The sequence below is a fragment of the Rutidosis leptorrhynchoides genome, chromosome 6 (assembly GCF_046630445.1).
Source record: "Rutidosis leptorrhynchoides isolate AG116_Rl617_1_P2 chromosome 6, CSIRO_AGI_Rlap_v1, whole genome shotgun sequence".
Taxonomy (NCBI): Eukaryota; Viridiplantae; Streptophyta; class Magnoliopsida; order Asterales; family Asteraceae; genus Rutidosis; species Rutidosis leptorrhynchoides.
The window spans coordinates 120,954,078-120,974,523 of NC_092338.1; the positions used below are offsets into that span (position 1 = coordinate 120,954,078).

Below are 20,446 nucleotides of genomic sequence, written 5' to 3' on the forward strand. Positions count from 1 at the left end.
AACAACAACAGTAATTACAACAATAATCGCAACAATTATCCCAACAATCGCAACATCAATCGCAACTACAACAAACGGCCCAACAACAACAACAACAACAACAACAACAACAACAACAACAACAGCAACTACAACAATCATCCCAACAACAATAATAACCGCAACAACAACAACAATCAGAAGCAGCTATGCCAAAGGTGTGAAAAGTATCACTCGGGGTTCTGCACCAAATTTTGCAACAAGTGTAAAAGAAATGGTCATAGCTCGGCGAAGTGTGAGGTCTACGGACCAGGGGTTAATAGAACGAAAGGAACAAATGGTGTCGGAACGAGTAATGGCGGAGCAAGTAGTGTCGGAGCAAGTTATGCCAATGTAGTTTGTTATAAATGTGGAAAACCGGGCCACATTATTAGAAATTGCCCGAACCATGAGAACACGAATGGACAAGGCCGCGGAAGAGTTTTCAATATTAATGCGGCAGAGGCACAGGAAGACCCGGAGCTTGTTACGGGTACGTTTCTTATTGACAATAAATCTGCTTACGTTTTATTTGATTTGGGTGCGGATAGAAGCTATATGAGTAGAGATTTTTGTGCTAAATTAAGTTGTCCATTGACGCCTTTGGATAGTAAATTTTTACTCGAATTAGCAAATGGTAAATTAATTTCAGCAGATAATATATGTCGGAATCGAGAAATTAAACTGGTTAGTGAAACATTTAAGATTGACTTGATACCAGTAGAGTTAGGGAGTTTTGATGTGATAATCGGTATGGACTGGTTGAAAGAAGTGAAAGCAGAGATCGTTTGTTACAAAAATGCAATTCGCATTATACGAGAAAAAGGAAAACCCTTAATGGTGTACGGAGAAAAGGGCAACACGAAGCTACATCTTATTAGTAATTTGAAGGCACAAAAACTAATAAGAAAAGGTTGCTATGCTGTTCTAGCACACGTCGAGAAAGTACAAACTGAAGAAAAGAGCATCAATGATGTTCCCGTCGCAAAAGAATTTCCCGATGTATTTCCGAAAGAATTACCGGGATTACCCCCACATCGATCCGTTGAATTTCAAATAGATCTTGTACCAGGAGCTGCACCAATAGCTCGTGCTCCTTACAGACTCGCACCCAGCGAGATGAAAGAACTGCAAAGCTAATTACAAGAACTTTTAGAGCATGGTTTCATTCGACCAAGCACGTCACCGTGGGGAGCTCCTGTTTTGTTTGTCAAGAAGAAAGATGGTACATTCAGGTTGTGTATCGACTACCGAGAGTTGAACAAACTTACCATCAAGAACCGCTACCCACTACCGAGAATCGACGACTTATTTGATCAACTACAAGGCTCGTCTGTTTATTCAAAGATTGACTTACATTCTGGGTATCATCAAATGCGGGTGAAAGAAGATGATATTCCAAAGACTGCTTTCAGAACACGTTACGGTCATTACGAGTTTATGGTCATGCCATATGGTTTAACTAATGCACCAGCTGTGTTCATGGACCTTATGAACCGAGTGTGTGGACCATACCTTGACAAGTTTGTCATTGTTTTCATTGATGACATACTTATTTACTCAAAGAATGACCAAGAACACGGTGAACATTTGAGAAAGGTGTTAGAAGTATTGAGGAAGGAAGAATTGTACGCTAAATTTTCAAAGTGTGCATTTTGGTTGGAAGAAGTTCAATTCCTCGGTCACATAGTGAACAAAGAAGGTATTAAGGTGGATCCGGCAAAGATAGAAACTGTTGAAAAGTGGGAAACCCCGAAAACTCCGAAACACATACGCCAGTTTTTAGGACTAGCTGGTTACTACAGAAGGTTCATCCAAGACTTTTCCAGAATAGCAAAACCCTTGACTGCATTAACGCATAAAGGGAAGAAATTTGAATGGAATGATGAACAAGAGAAAGCGTTTCAGTTATTGAAGAAAAAGCTAACTACGGCACCTATATTGTCATTGCCTGAAGGGAATGATGATTTTGTGATTTATTGTGACGCATCAAAGCAAGGTCTCGGTTGTGTATTAATGCAACGAACGAAGGTGATTGCTTATGCATCTAGACAATTGAAGATTCACGAACAAAATTATACGACGCATGATTTGGAATTAGGAGCGGTTGTTTTTGCATTAAAGACATGGAGGCACTACTTATATGGGGTCAAAAGTATTATATATACCGACCACAAAAGTCTTCAGCATATATTTAATCAGAAACAACTGAATATGAGGCAGCGTAGGTGGATTGAATTGTTGAATGATTACGACTTTGAGATTCGTTACCACCCGGGGAAGGAAAATGTGGTAGCCGATGCCTTGAGCAGGAAGGACAGAGAACCCATTCGAGTAAAATCTATGAATATAATGATTCATAATAACCTTACTACTCAAATAAAGGAGGCGCAACAAGGAGTTTTAAAAGAGGGAAATTTAAAGGATGAAATACCCAAAGGATCGGAGAAGCATCTTAATATTCGGGAAGACGGAACCCGGTATAGGGCTGAAAGGATTTGGGTACCAAAATTTGGAGATATGAGAGAAATGGTACTTAGAGAAGCTCATAAAACCAGATACTCAATACATCCTGGAACGGGGAAGATGTACAAGGATCTCAAGAAACATTTTTGGTGGCCGGGTATGAAAGCCGATGTTGCTAAATACGTAGGAGAATGTTTGACGTGTTCTAAGGTCAAAGCTGAGCATCAGAAACCATCAGGTCTACTTCAACAACCCGAAATCCCAGAATGGAAATGGGAAAACATTACCATGGATTTCATCACTAAATTGCCAAGGACTGCAAGTGGTTTTGATACTATTTGGGTAATAGTTGATCGTCTCACCAAATCAGCACACTTCCTGCCAATAAGAGAAGATGATAAGATGGAGAAGTTAGCACGACTGTATTTGAAGGAAGTCGTCTCCAGACATGGAATACCAATCTCTATTATCTCTGATAGGGATGGCAGATTTATTTCAAGATTCTGGCAGACATTACAGCAAGCATTAGGAACTCGTCTAGACATGAGTACTGCCTATCATCCACAAACTGATGGGCAGAGCGAAAGGACGATACAAACGCTTGAAGACATGCTACGAGCATGTGTTATTGATTTCGGAAACAGTTGGGATCGACATCTACCGTTAGCAGAATTTTCCTACAATAACAGCTACCATTCAAGCATTGAGATGGCGCCGTTTGAAGCACTTTATGGTAGAAAGTGCAGGTCTCCGATTTTTTGGAGTGAAGTGGGGGATAGACAGATTACGGGTCCGGAGATTATACAAGAAACTACCGAGAATATCATCCAAATTCAACAACGGTTAAAAACCGCCCAAAGTCGACAAAAGAGCTATGCTGACATTAAAAGAAAAGATATAGAATTTGAAATTGGAGAGATGGTCATGCTTAAAGTTGCACCTTGGAAAGGCGTTGTTCGATTTGGTAAACGAGGGAAATTAAATCCAAGGTATATTGGACCATTCAAGATTATTGATCGTGTCAGACCAGTAGCTTACCGACTTGAGTTACCTCAACAACTCGCGGCTGTACATAACACTTTCCACGTCTCGAATTTGAAGAAATGTTTTGCTAAAGAAGATCTCACTATTCCGTTAGATGAAATCCAAATCAACGAAAAACTTCAATTCATCGAAGAACCCGTCGAAATAATGGATCGTGAGGTTAAAAGACTTAAGCAAAACAAGATACCAATTGTTAAGGTTCGATGGAATGCTCGTAGAGGACCCGAGTTCACCTGGGAGCGTGAAGATCAGATGAAGAAGAAATACCCGCATCTATTTCCAGAAGATTCATCAACACCTTCAACAGCTTAAAATTTCGGGACGAAATTTATTTAACGGGTAGATACTGTAGTGACCCGAACTTTTCCATGTTTATATATATTAATTGAGATTGATATTTACATGATTAGATGTTTCCAACATGTTAAGCAATCAAACTTGTTAAGACTTGATTAATTAAAATATGTTTCATATAGACAATTGACCACCCAAGTTGACCGGTGATTCATGAACGTTAAAACTTGTAAAAACTATATGATGACATATATATGGATATATATATATATAGTTAACATGATACTCTGATAAGTAAACATATCATTAAGTATATTAACAATGAACTACATATATAGTTAATATGTTTATATATATTAATTGAGATTGATATTTACATGATTAAATGTTTCCAACATGTTAAGCAATCAAACTTGTTAAGACTTGATTAATTAAAATATGTTTCATATAGACAATTGACCACCCAAGTTGACCGGTGATTCACGAACGTTAAAACTTGTAAAAACTATATGATGACATATATATGGATATATATATAGTTAACATGATACTCTGATAAGTAAACATATCATTAAGTATATTAACAATGAACTACATATGTAAAAACAAGACTACTAACTTAATGATTTTTAAACGAGACATATATGTAACGATTATCGTTGTAAAGACATTTAATGTATATATATCATATTAAGAGATATTCATACATGATAATATCATGATAATATAATAATTTAAAATCTCATTTGATATTATAAATATTGGGTTAACAACATTTAACAAGATCGTTAACCTAAAGGTTTCAAAACAACATTTACATGTAACGACTAACGATGACTTAACGACTCAGTTAAAATGTATATACATGTAGTGTTTTAATATGTATTTATACACTTTTGAAAGACTTCAATACACTTATCAAAATACTTCTACTTAACAAAAATGCTTACAATTACATCCTCGTTCAGTTTCATCAACAATTCTACTCGTATGCACCCGTATTCGTACTCGTACAATACACAGCTTTTAGATGTATGTACGATTGGTATATACACTCCAATGATCAGCTCTTAGCAGCCCATGTGAGTCACCTAACACATGTGGGAACCATCATTTGGCAACTAGCATGAAATATCTCATAAAATTACAAAAATATGAGTAATCATTCATGACTTATTTACATGAAAACAAAATTACATATCCTTTATATCTAATCCATACACCAACGACCAAAAACACCTACAAACACTTTCATTCTTCAATTTTCTTCATCTAATTGATCTCTCTCAAGTTCTATCTTCAAGTTCTAAGTGTTCTTCATAAATTCCAAAAGTTCTAGTTTCATAAAATCAAGAATACTTTCAAGTTTGCTAGCTCACTTCCAATCTTGTAAGGTGATCATCCAACCTCAAGAAATCTTTGTTTCTTACAGTAGGTTATCATTCTAATACAAGGTAATAATCATATTCAAACTTTGGTTCAATTTCTATAACTATAACAATCTTATTTCAAGTGATGATCTTACTTGAACTTGTTTTCGTGTCATGATTCTGCTTCAAGAACTTCGAGCCATCCAAGGATCCGTTGAAGCTAGATCCATTTTTCTCTTTTCCAGTAGGTTTATCCAAGGAACTTAAGGTAGTAATGATGTTCATAACATCATTCGATTCATACATATAAAGCTATCTTATTCGAAGGTTTAAACTTGTAATCACTAGAACATAGTTTAGTTAATTCTAAACTTGTTCGCAAACAAAAGTTAATCCTTCTAACTTGAATTTTAAAATCAACTAAACATATGTTCTATATCTATATGATATGCTAACTTAATGATTTAAAACCTGGAAACACGAAAAATACCGTAAAACCGGATTTACGCCGTCGTAGTAACACCGCGGGCTGTTTTGGGTTAGTTAATTAAAAACTATGATAAACTTTGATTTAAAAGTTGTTATTCTGAGAAAATGATTTTTATTATGAACATGAAACTATATCCAAAAATTATGGTTAAACTCAAAGTGGAAGTATGTTTTCTAAAATGGTCATCTAGACGTCGTTCTTTCGACTGAAATGACTACCTTTACAAAAACGACTTGTAACTTATTTTTCCGACTATAAACCTATATTTTTTCTATTTAGATTCATAAAATAGAGTTCAATATGAAACCATAGCAATTTGATTCACTCAAAACGGATTTAAAATGAAGAAGTTATGGGTAAAACAAGATTGGATAATTTTTCTCATTTTAGCTACGTGAAAATTGGTAACAAATCTATTCCAACCATAACTTAATCAACTTGTATTGTATATTATGTAATCTTGAGATACCATAGACACGTATACAATGTTTCGACCTATCATGTCGACACATCTATATATATTTCGGAACAACCATAGACACTCTATATGTGAATGTTGGAGTTAGCTATACAGGGTTGAGGTTGATTCCAAAATATATATAGTTTGAGTTGTGATCAATACTGAGATACATATACACTGGGTCGTGGATTGATTCAAGATAATATTTATCGATTTATTTCTGTACATCTAACTGTGGACAACTAGTTGTAGGTTACTAACGAGGACAGCTGACTTAATAAACTTAAAACATCAAAATATATTAAAAGTGTTGTAAATATATTTTGAACATACTTTGATATATATGTATATATTGTTATAGGTTCGTGAATCAACCAGTGGCCAAGTCTTACTTCCCGACGAAGTAAAAATCTGTGAAAGTGAGTTATAGTCCCACTTTTAAAATCTAATATTTTTGGGATGAGAATACATGCAGGTTTTATAAATGATTTACAAAATAGACACAAGTACGTGAAACTGCATTCTACGGTTGAATTATCGAAATCGAATATGCCCCTTTTTATTAAGTCTGGTAATCTAAGAATTAGGGAACAGACACCCTAATTGACGCGAATCCTAAAGATAGATCTATTGGGCCTAACAAACCCCATCCAAAGTACCGGATGCTTTAGTACTTCGAAATTTATATCATATCCGAAGGGTGTCCCGAAATGATGAGGATATTCTTATATATGCATCTTGTTAATGTCGATTACCAGGTGTTCACCATATGAATGATTTTTATCTCTATGTATGGGATGTATATTGAAATATGAAATCTTGTGGTCTATTGTTACGATTTGATATATATAGGTTAAACCTATAACTCACCAACATTTTTGTTGACGTTTAAAGCATGTTTATTATCAGGTGAATATTAAGAGCTTCCGTTGTTGCATACTAAAATAAGGACAAGATTTGGAGTCCATGTTTGTATGATATTGTGTAAAAATTTCATTCAAGAAACTGATTTCGATGTAACATATTTGTATTGTAAACCATTATGTAATGGTCGTGTGTAAACAGGATATTTTAGATTATCATTATTTGATAATCTACGTAAAGCTTTTTAAACCTTTATTTATGTAATAAAGGTTATGGTTTGTTTTAAAAATGAATGCAGTCTTTAAAAAACGTCTCATATAGAGGTCAAAACCTCGCAACGAAATCAATTAATATGGAACGTTTTTAATCAATAAGAACGGGACATTTCATTCAGGCTAGGATTTCTATACCTGGAACTGACGGGGATGTCAAGCCCTATGGATCAATATACAACTATTCGCGCCCACCAGTTCTTATAACTGGCAGTTACTAGTTACCAAAGCTAAGGGATTTTTGGTTGAAACTCGGTGTAGAATTTAGTATGTACTTGTATCCATTGCGTTTAAAATAAATTGCATGCATTCTCAGCCCAAAAATATAGATTGCAAAAGCAATTAAAAAGGGAGCAAATGAAACTCACCTTAGCAGTACATAAAGTTGTTCACCGAAATGTGATCAAAACTCGAAATACCAAATAACCGTAGATCTCAACCTAGAGAACATATGTTGGTCAATAAATGTCTATCAAGCTAGGTCAGGTCATAGTGTATCACAATCCTAATGCTCGAGATCGACATACAAAAGTTATCAAAAGTCATTTCAAAAAGTCAATTTGACTCAATACTATAGTTGAATGATCATGTCAAGCGAAACATTTTAACAATTCACATAGTTTCCCAATTCTTGTAAAATTAAACTATAGTTTTTATAAGGCTTTAAAATATGATAAAACAATCAATTTTGACAATTGCTCAACAAGACGAGACGTGCCTTATTTAAAAATTCATTTACTCGATTAGTAATATTTGAAAATTCAATTTATCAATCTTATAAACAAGTTGTTTAAATATCAATTGTAGATTCAAAAGCAATTTCAATTAATGTTAATCATAATTCAGTTGACCATATCTTTAAATTCGTTCATCGAAATTATGAAATTTCTAAATGAAAAGTTATTGATTTTTCGCCAGCTTTCCAAAAAGATGCATATCATATACCTTATATCAGTAATATATGTATTAAATTCGTGATTCATCATAAACTATATAACGACAAAATTTAGCATACAAGCATGCATAAACATATATGTTCGAGCACTAGACATGGATACACTATTAATATATAAAAGATAAGATATGAATGCTCACGTATCAATATTGTGATTTAATATTGAAGGAAAGTACATAGACATAACGGAGATGATAAACACTAGGTTTGACTTGCAAACAATACCCATGAACATTACCCATAACCTCCATAACTATAACCCATAATTTCCTTAGCTTTAATCCGTTTGAGAACCCATTTTGAAAGTGACACGCTCATGACCTCGTCGTAGTATTTTATGTATAATAATACTACTAATAATAATAAGATTAATAATAAAAAAAATAATAATAATATAAATAATAATACGGAGTAAAGATAGATAGATGTGTGTGTTTGTGAAGTAAACTGATCGAGCTTTTATAGATGTCTCCTGAATTCATACCCCATGCGACCGCATGGGTTCTGTGCCTATATGCCATGAGATCGCATGGCTGCTCCTGCCAGCTCACATTTGTTTTGTAATTTAGCTCGTTGACATAATTAAATATTAATATAATATATATAATTTACATTAATTAATTATATATTATATTATATTCCCGCGCATAGTTGATTTATAATTTTTGTTCCGATAAGTCGTACGTCGTTACTCGACTTATATCCCGGTTCCGGTTTTTCGAACGTTACTTCGTACGCTTAGAAAACTAGCACTATACGTTTAGTGACTCGTACCTTTGTCAAAATATAGACTTAAATTATCCATAAACTATACCACTCGAAATATAACTCATACATTTGAGTGTTTTGGTCATTTACTTCTATAAATCATCGTCTCGTAATTTATTAATATAATAGTATTTATCAAACGTTTCATAACCAAGTTAATATCTATTCTCAATATTTATAAACACGTTTTTAAATATACGTCGCAAGCTATTCATACAATTAATATTTCAACTTATCATAAATAATCAAATAGATATTTAAACCAATAAGTTTAATGCACAGTATCATACAATTAATACTTCTTAGGCTTTCAAGTTATAGTATATATATGTATCTATTTATATATAATTGTTCGCGAATCGTCGAGAACAGTCAATGGGTAATTGGACATATGAAAGTAGTTCAAAAATATTGAGATTCAGTTTTACAAACTTTTCTTATCGTGTCGGAAACGTTAATCATACAAAGATTAAGTTTAAATTTGGTCAGAAATTTCCGGGTCATCACAGTACCTACCCGTTAAAGAAATTTCGTCCAGAAATTTGAGTGTGGTCGTCATGGCTAACAATAAAAATGTTTTCATGACGAATATGAGTTGATAAATAGAATTTTATCACCGTTGAATAATATGGATAAAACAATCCGATTACTCGAAGTGTATGAGAGAAGTTATCGTAAAAGAGTGAAATGGAGATTCGTCCTATCTTTTGACGTAGTAACGATTGATTTTCGGAATTTAAGGAATAGAAAATCTTCATAATCTAAATAAGATTTGATTCTTCGAGAATTAAGGATATTAAGATCTTCTTTAATTAGATGCGGTCACCTGCCTCGATTGCTCTGTCTGTTATTTTGCTGTAAATTAACCTCTTCCGTTTAATTTATTTTCACCACTCCTATAATCTTCTTCCTTATTTCATACTTCTTAATAAATTGTGAAAATGCTTAATCCAGTTCTGATTCTTGATATTTTCTTGGCTATCGTATCCTTCATTCTTCTTTTTCATCTACCACCAGAGGAGGTTATTTTCTTCTACTATTACCTTGGGGTTATAGTGTTTTTCATTCTCCCGTGTCTTTATATTGCTATACGCATTGATATACACGGTTTGTAATTTCTGGGTCGTTATTGGGGTTTATATATTTCCTTATTTTTCAGAGTCCCTTATGCTGTCTTCTATATTCATTATCATCCACAGTTAATGCTCTTTCCAATTTACTGTGATTTATACTCCTCCTTATATTTTAAAGCTTCATGTTTTTGTCTTCTCTTCTCGACCTTAAGTACGGTAAGTAATTGTCCAGAATTCGTAGGTATGAAGTTTTGGATGAACATAACTAATGGTCTAAGAAAGAAATTGTAATGGCACGATCTTGATTTGTCAAATTACCAGAATATCCTAAAAAGACCGAATCATCAAGAAAATTATTTTCTTGATATGTTTAGAGGTTAAATAGAATGAAAGAGTTATGTAACATGGTTCATGATGAGGGTGTGATCTGTGAACCTTTATCACATTCCATTAAAAACTCAGCATGACTTACTGTAATATAATCACGTTGATCAAGTGTCATTATATTATACTAACTCATGCTTCAGTTCCCAACACTACTTCAAAAACATCCATTTTTCGTAATTTTCAGAATTTAGAAGCTAAAATAGTTTCTTTTATGATGTAACACAGATAGCGCGAAGAGATAAATAATTTCGGATAATAATAGTTACGAAAATATCTTCAGAAATATCGAGGATATTTATAATGAAAGATTCGATGATGTTTTAGAATTTTTAAAATATCTAGAATCAAAGGATGATGCAGAAAATTTGTCTGTGAAGGTTTAGAATAAGGAGTAAGGTGTTCGCTAACGATTTCAGCAGACACTGAATCATTTGGATTCTTTGAAGGTAGATTTCGTCTTTGTGGTTTGTCCACAGCCTCCTTCATAGTTTGTTTAACCGTTTTTCAGTACCAAATTTTCTCATCTTCTGAGCTTTTTCAATACTCTACTCTTTATCATCAAACTTTCGACTGTTAAGGTCATTTTACAGTTTTTGCTGCTTCATCAGCATTTTTCTAAAATTTGGAGAACTAGTTCGCAGTTTGGGTTGTTTTTCAGAAATTTCACATTAGAAGTATGTAAATCTAGGAGATAGACATTATATGTATATATATAACTGTTGACGTAGAATTGCTGCGAAATTCGAAATACTGATTGCTAATTCCCGGTAGTTGGTATGACAATTATTGTTACAAGATGTGGATGAGTATATGATAAGGTTTCAATGAATAATTATAGTGACTTTTCGGAGAGGCTTAAGTCAAAGGGTAATGAAGTTGCTGGTACGTTTACTGTTACTGTGATGGAACATGAAAGGTTCCCCGGTAACAAAAACGTATATATCAAAGTTATAATAAGGTTAATCTGAAAAGTCGAAGTTGACTGGTTAGAAGTGTGATAAAACTGGATACTTTGAAAAGGAATTGCAAGATTATTTTCGGTAATAACAATGCTAAAGGATCTTTCACAGTTTTGAAGTCAAAGTATTGTTTTGAAAGATGTAGAGATCTAAGAATGATGTCACTTGTTAAATCTTGATTTGGATTCTGTTCTGTCAGAATATGTAATTGAATTTGTATGAAATGATTGTGTATCACTGTGAAGATAGTGAGGATCGTTAATGATTTTTGAATCAAAATTGAGGAATGTACAGTGTAACATATTAATTGCGAACTTAAATATTTTCCGGGTATTACCTACCCGTTAAAGATTTCACAAGTAATACTTTGTACAAAAGAATTTTCATTACCGTCTTTATGAAAATATATGTATGTATATTTTCTTCAGATGTAATACAGATTTAATGAGTTAATATCATATTAAGCTCATTTGATTTTCGGCTTGACTTAGAAATGATTAATCTCTAAAACATTAGAGATTTCATAAAGATTTCATAATTTTCGCGGAATATTTCACTAATGAAATCAATACTTCATTATTTATTCTTATTGATATTCCCCGGTGAAGGATGTTGGTGCTCGTAGAATTTTTGTGAACCTTACAAGGCACAGATGATGTTTTCTGGAAAGTTTCGAGTACATCGAAAATGAAAATGTAAAATCAATTATGTAATTGAATAATACACTTGGTTTATTAGGAAATGGAATTCATTGAGTTGAAACAGAGATTGTAGTTAACGATGGTTAAGTCGTTAACGAAGGATGTACAACATAGCATATTAGTAATATGAATTAACCGAGTAGTATCTACCCCTTAAAATTCACGCGTAATAGCTTTAGTACGAAAAGAGATATTATGGTTTTGAAATTTATATATATATATAATATATAATTTTTTTTTGAAATAATGAGTTAATACATCATAACTCGTTATCTTAATATACCCATTGGTGATTGTGGTGTCGATATCGTCGGTGGTTATGGAGTTGGTGGAGCTTGTGGTGATACAGGTGTTGCTAGTGGTACTTCTGGTGATATTGTATAACAAGTCTAGCTTGTAAATCACGTACCATTTCTGTCAGGGTTGCTATTCTTCCTTCTATCATCTCTATTCATCTGATTTACGATTAGAACTGGGATAAATAATCTTTAAGATTTTAGAGATTACATAATCACCGTAGAATATTTCTCCGATGAAGTTATGAATCAATACTTCATCGTTTATTGTTGTTGGTACCCCTTGGTACCTATGGTGCGTATGATGTTGATGTTCGAGGTACAGATCGTGATGTTGAGGCGTGTGATGTGGATGCGGTTGTTGGTGGTGGTAATGGTACTGTTGGTGTTGTTGTCGGTGGTACTGTTGCCGCTGATGCTGGTGGTGCCTGTGATGCCTGCAGGTTGCGCATCATGTTCTCCAAAGTCACTACTCGAGCGCGAAGCTCGTTGAATTCTTCTATTACACCGGGATGATTGTCGGTTCGAACGAGCGGATGAATAAGATTTAGAATATGGGATAGTATATAATCATGACGAGATACTCTAGAAATGAGAGAGAAAATGGTGTTTTGAATAGGTTCACCGGTAAGTGCTTCAGGTTCTTCGCCAAGAGGTGAATGTGGTGGATGGAAGGGATCACCTTCTTCTTGTCTCCAATGATTAAGTAGTTTACGAACCCATCCCCAATTCATCCAGAATAGAGGATGACTAATTGGTTGATCCATTCCAGTTACGCTGCTTTCGGAGCTTGAATGAAACTCCATATCGGAATAGCTGTCGGAATCTGAGGAATTCGAACTAGATGCGGAGTTCATCTTACACGGTTAGATAAAGGATTTTTGATATGAAATGATTTTCGGATATCTGATGATATTCTAATTACATAGAATACCTATTGTAACACCCTAGGCAAATCCCACATCGCCCACGAACATGAGTGATCATGGGATTATAAGGTAATACTCACGCTTAAATGACACAACGCGTTTTGGGATCACAAGCTGAGTAGAAGTGCGAGTACGTTGTGGTTAAGCGTGCTCGGGAGAGAGCACTACCAGGATGGGTGACCTCCTGGGAAAGTGCTTCTCGTGTGTGGTCGCCAAGAAAAAGCCGTGCGCCTGCGGGCAAAGCGGACAATATTGTGGTCATGTTAAGCTGGGGCATCACATTTGGTATCAGAGCCTTGGTTGTAGGGAATTAGGTTGCATTAGTGAGACTAGGACCGACCCGAGTAGGATTCACTAATAGGACTAATCTACAACTTGCTAGTTTACTTGTTTCTGCTGAACCTGCTGCATGCTACTGTGTTATATTACTACATGTTACTGCTTACTACTACTGCATGCCACTGCTTACTTTTACTACCGTATGAACTTGCTGCATGCTACTGTTTCCTTTTACTGCTATGTAAACTGCATGCTTTTGCTTATTCTAGCTACTGCATGCTACTATCTGCTTTCGATTGCATGTTACTTCTGTTTAGTACTGTTAATATTGCCATGCTATATACTGCTGTAAACGAGCTAGGTTTCTGTAGTGCCTGATTACGTGCTTGCTTCATGCCTGCTATTCGCTGCACCGACTTGGAAAAACTTACCTTTCCTAGTTCAGATGTTCTTCTGAACCCATTTCCCACACGTCTAACCCTAAGGATTAGTATTGTAATCCACCTGTTACTACTGTTCCACCGTTCCAGAGATCGAAACGATTCTTCAGGCAATCTAGGAGGAGTACCCCTCGGATTACACGCCCACTAAAGTCGATCCTTGGAGGAGGAGATACTGGAGGATTTGTCGGAGTAACCGCACCCCGAGCTCACTCTAAATAGCCACATACGACGTGTGAACATTCGAAGGTTGTTCAGTTCCTGCAAGATGGCTCGTATCTCGTACGCTTTCATGACCGTCACTTATCTCTTTCGTTCTTCACCACTGCTCGACGATCTGACGACATTTCTGGATTTAGTACCCTAACACTCTTAGGCATTGGGGAAGTCGGGAGGACATCTCCTTTCACAAGGTCAGAGTGCCTTCTACTGATGCTCAACCATACCCAAAGACTTGGGAGTCGCCTCAAGACATATCGTACTACTACTTGCTACACATACAACTCGACGCGAGACCCAGATTGAATTTCTAGAAAGGAACATAACGATGTTACCTGAACCTGAACATTTTGAAGAAATTTCAGGACATTTAGGCATTGGTGCATGACCTACGGAACTTACGCACCCACACCGAGAAACCGTGAGATTAATTATGTAGATTTTGTTTTGAGATAGCATAGATAAAGCACCGTTGGATGAAATTGAGTAGAACTGAAAGTGATCACGTTACATTGACCATATGGAGTGATATTGGAATGAACGTACGATTTAGTACAATATAATGACGCCAGGCCAGCGTAATTATATTGAAGTGAATCATGCAGAAGTCCCAATGTTACTACATAAGGAATATGAAGCGATTCAAAGGAAATTTTGGTAGGAACCACTTGAGTATACGCATTATGGTCTGATAAAGGCAGGAATAACCACTTGGTCTAGATACTGTACGAGAAGGGCCTGGACTGCAGAATTGATAACCCGAAATTTTTTTATAGATATAGACACCCTGGATACTTAAGGAAAAAGTTCTCAAATAGGAAAAAAAAACTTTGGACTCACATACGATAGAGCAATCGTTATCTCAGCTATGGAGACTCGCATGGATCCTGATTTTAGTTAGGGTACGTTTCTTCACAACGATTTATCGTCTCGGATTTGTTTAATACTAGAGTGATAGAAACCTTATATCTAAGAATCCTAGTGTGATGACTAATAAGCCATTAACAATCATGAGAGTTAAGTATTCTATAGGACAAGCTAATGGTAAGTTGGCAGAGATAGAGGAGTAATTTAAGATAGTACCTTAAAAATTAACAGGTGGGTCATTTGGAGATGACCTCATGCCAACAAAACTTGGAAGTTTTATAGTAGTAGTTGGAAAGGATTAGTTACCTGCGCACAAGCAGACGTTATTTGAGAAGGTTGATAAAAATTTTCACGGCAGTATAATAAGATTTGGTTGGAATGGACCTTAAAATTAACCTAATACTCATCGAGTTAGAAAGCTTTGAGGAAATAGTTGGAACGGACTGACTTTCAAGGACGAAAGCGAAAGTTATTTATAGTAAGAAGATTATTCGTATACCTCGCGAGAATGGTATCAGCGCCACTCATGTGCCGTTGGGGGTGGTGGGGCAAACCTCATCGAGGACGATGAGTCCCTAAGGGGGGGTGAATGTAACACCCTAGGCAAATCCCACATCGCCCACGAACATGAGTGATCATGGGATTATAAGGTAATACTCACGCTTAAATGACACAACGCATTTTGGGATCACAAGCGTGCTCGGGCGAGAGCACTACCAGGATGGGTGACCTCCTGGGAAAGTGCTTCTCGTGTGTGGTCGCCAAGAAAAAGCCGTGCGCCTGCGGGAAAAGCGGACAATATTGTGGTCATGTTAAGCTGGGGTGTTACACCTATATATAGTACAAGGGATCCCGTAAATTACGGAGGAACTTTCGGAAGCTGTCAGGCAAAGTTTATAGTAACAGATACGTTAAGATATGAATTTTGTCTATACACTATTCATGCAATCAATGCAGTAAAACGTGTCTAGAATAAGGATGATAAGCAGGTAATTTCCGACAAGAAATGATAAGCAAAACTCTTAACATGCAGACACGGTCGAAGTCCAGACTCACTAATGCATCCTAACAACTACCAGTTAGACACACTAATGCAAGACCTGGTTCGCTAGGACCAACGCTCTGATACCAACTGTGATGATTGCTCCAAATCCATATAGACGAACACGTCATTCATCGATTTCATTGCGAGGTATTTGACCTCTATATGATACGTTTTGTAAACATTGCATCCTTATAAAAAGGCATACTATAAATGAATATTTAAATCAAAGGTTTTCGACATCTGATGATTTCTACATATAGACAATCACCGTAAATAATAGTTTACAATAGTACTTCCGTTGACAATGCAGTCAAAATAAGATACATGGTGATGATTTGGTGAATGCAACGTTTCCTTGAAAAATATGCCATGTAAGACTCCATGCACATAGCTTGTCTAACATATAAGCAAACAGCGGAAGACTTCTAGGGAACCTGAGAATAAACATGCTAACAAGTGTCAACACAAAGGTTGGTGAGTTCATAGTTTTAATGTTTCGTATAATCTGTATATAAAGGTGGATCACAAGATTTCAGTTGTTTCATCCAGAAATGTTTATCAAAATATTCTACAAGATTGAGCACCCTGGTAACTAAACTTTAAATTCTATATAATAAGTACACATGTTTTAACATACATGCAACCAACATGTACAATACACGCAAACCAACATGTACTAAACTCAAATAGCATATGTCTGTTTTGTAGTTCAGGCTAGGGTTTCTATACCTGGAACTGACGGGGATGTCAAGCCCTATGGATCCATATACAACTATTTGCGCCCACCAGTTCTTATAACTGGCAGTTACTAGTTACCAAAGCTAAGGGATTTTTGGTTAAAACTCGGTGTAGAATTTAGTATGTACTTGTATCCATTGCGTTTAAAATAAATTGCATGCATTCTCAGCCCAAAAATATAGATTGCAAAAGCAATTTAAAAGGGCGCAAATGAAACTCACCTTAGCAGCACATAAAGTTGTTCACCGAAATGTGATCGAAACTCGGAATACCAAATAACCGTAGATCTCAACCTAGAGAACATATGTTGGTCAATAAATGTCTATCAAGCTAGGTTAGGTCATAGTGTATCACAATCCTAATACTCGCGATCGACATACAAAAGTTATCAAAAGTCATTTCAAAAAGTCAATTTGACTCAATACTATAGTTGAATGATCATGTCAATCGAAACATTTTAACATTTCACACAGTTTCCCAATTCTTGTAAAATTAAACTATAGTTTTTATAAGGCTTTAAAATATGATAAAACAATCAATTTTGACAATTGCTCAACAAGACGAGACGTGTCTTATTTAAAAATTCATTTACTCGATTAGTAATATTTAAGAATTCAATTTATCAATCTTATAAACAAGTTGTTTAAATATCAATTGTAGATTCAAAAGCAATTTCAATTAATGTTAATCATAATTCAATTGACCATATCTTTAAATTCGTTCATCGAAATTACGAAATTTCTAAATGAAAAGTTATTGATTTTTCGCCAGCTTTCCAAAAAGATGCATATCATATACCTTATATCAGTCATATATGTATTAAATTCGTGATTCATCATAAACTATATAACGACAAAATTTAGCATACAAGCATGCATAAACATATATGTTCGAGCACTAGACATGGATACACTATTAATATATAAAAGATAAGATATGCATGCTCACGTATCAATATTGTGATTCAATATTGCAGGAAAGTACGTAGACACAACGGAGATGATAAACACTAGGTTTGACTTGCAAACAATACCCATGAACATTACCCATAACCTCCATAACTATAACCCATAATTTCCTTAGCTTTAACCCGTTTGAGAACCCATTTTGAAAGTGACACGCTCATGACCTCGTCGTAGTATTTTATGTATAATAATACTAATAATAATAATAATAATAAGATTAATAATAAAAATAATAATAATAATATAAATAATAATACGGAGTAAAGATAGATAGATGTGTGTGTTTGTGAAGTAAACTGATCGAGCTTTTATAGATGTCTCCTGAATTCAGACCCCATGCGACCGCATGGGTTCTGTGCCTATATGCCATGCGATCGCATGGCTGCTCCTGCCAGCTCACATTTGTTTTGTAATTTAGCTCATCGACATAATTAAATATTAATATAATATATATAATTTAAATTAATTAATTATATATTATATTATATTCCCGTGCATAGTTGATTTATAATTTTTGTTCTGATAAGTCGTACGTCGTTACTCGACTTATGTCCCGGTTCCGATTTTTCGAACGTTACTTCGTACGCTTAGAAAACTAGTACTATACGTTTAGTGACTCGTACCTTTGTCAAAATATAGACTTAAATTATCCATAAACTATACCACTCGAAATATAACTCATACATTTGAGTGTTTTGGTCATTTACTTCTATAAATCATCGTCTCGTAATTTATTAATATAATAGTATTTATCAAACGTTTCATAACCAAGTTAATATCTATTCTCAATATTTATAAACACGTTTTTAAATATACGTCGCAAGCTATTCATACAATTAATATTCCAACTTATCACAAATAATCAAATAGATATTTAAACCAATAAGTTTAATGCACAGTATCATACAATTAATACTTGTTAGGCTTTCAAGTTATAGTATATATATGTATCTACTTATATATAATTGTTCGCGAATCGTCGAGAACAGTCAATGGGTAATTGAACATATGAAAGTAGTTCAAAAATATTGAGATTCAGTTTTACAAACTTTGCTTATCGTGTCGAAAACGTTAATCATACAAAGATTAAGTTTAAATTTGGTCAGAAATTTCCGGGTCATCACAAAGACTCTACTTGTAATAAAGTTTCTGCTTATAAGGTACAAAACGTTGTGAACTATATTGATAATTAAAAAGTGAGAATGTTTCAGTACTTGCTTCTTGACTTTCAATGGTATTTAGATGATATTGATAGGTTAAGAACACAAATTTTTGATCTTAAAAACACTATCAAAGACAAAGATGCTGACATTAAAGTCTTGAAAAAATGTGAGGTAGAACTTGACACATATAAAATGGCATACACAGAAGAAACTAAAAGGTTAAATATTGAATTAGGAAGATCAATTAAAAGGTCAAAACATTATGAATCAATTTGTAAATCTTGATGTGTATCTTCCAAAAAGAATTCTGATGCTATTGCCAAACAAATTCCAAATGATGTCAAAGCTATACTAGGTGAAAACTACATATTAGATAATAATGTGGAAGTTGATCCAAGTGTATTCAAACCTGACATTCTACCAAACACATTTGTAAAATTTGATGGTGACAAAAAGATTTTAACCAATGCTTTTGTAAGGTCATTAGATCCTGTTGAACCTTCTGAGACTATAATTCTTGAAAATAAAAATCCATTAGAGTCTGAACTATTGAAACCTTCAGACTCTAGCATTTTAGTCTCTCAAAATAATAGTGTATGTTCTGACCTAGAGTCTGACACCCAAGAGTCAAGTTGCAAAAACAACTCTGAATCATCCTCTGACACTGACACTTGTCCAGATCCAAAAGGGTTAAATAAAAGAAGGTCAAAGTCAAAACAAGCTAAGACTATTCAAAAACTCAAAAAGGAAATTTCTAAGCTCAATGAAAAAATCAAGAGTCAAGAAAAACCTTCAGTTAAAAGAACATCTTGTTTTCTAAGGAAATTAAGAAGGTATGGAAACCCAAAGCTTGTGAAAATAAAAATGTCTTAAAATCTGTTAAGGACAAGTTGATCTGGATTGGAAACAAAGCTTTTGTTTGGAGAGTGAAGAGCACTCCAATTGAACCCACTGAAAAGTGGGTTCCCCTTAAAAACTAATCATTCTCTTTTGTTTGTGTCTTATGTAGCAGGGTAATAAGTGGTATCTGGATAGTGGTTGCTCAAGACACATGACTGGATGCAAAGAGCATCTAGTAGGGTTTGTTGAAGAAAAGGGTCACTCTATAAGATATGGGGATAATTCAGTTGCAAAGACTATTGGTTATGGTACTGTTAAAGCTGGAAGTGTTACATTTAAGAAAGTTGCTTTAGTTGAAGGGCTGAAACATAATCTACTGAGTGTGAGCCAAATTGCTGATGAAGACTGTGAAATCAGAATTAGGAAGAAAGCTGGTATTATTTATGATCCTAAAGGAAGGCCAACACTTGTGGCCTGGAGATTTCAAAATGTGTATATGCGGAATCTAGAATCTGTTGATGCTGGAATTGAGACATGTCTGTAC

The 20,446-nt window shown here is 34.7% G+C and overlaps 1 pseudogene; it reads left to right on the plus strand.

Moving 5' to 3' along the window:
• Nucleotides 1–20,446, plus strand: part of LOC139854032 (uncharacterized) — a 91,671-nt pseudogene that overhangs the window by 9,657 nt on the left and 61,568 nt on the right.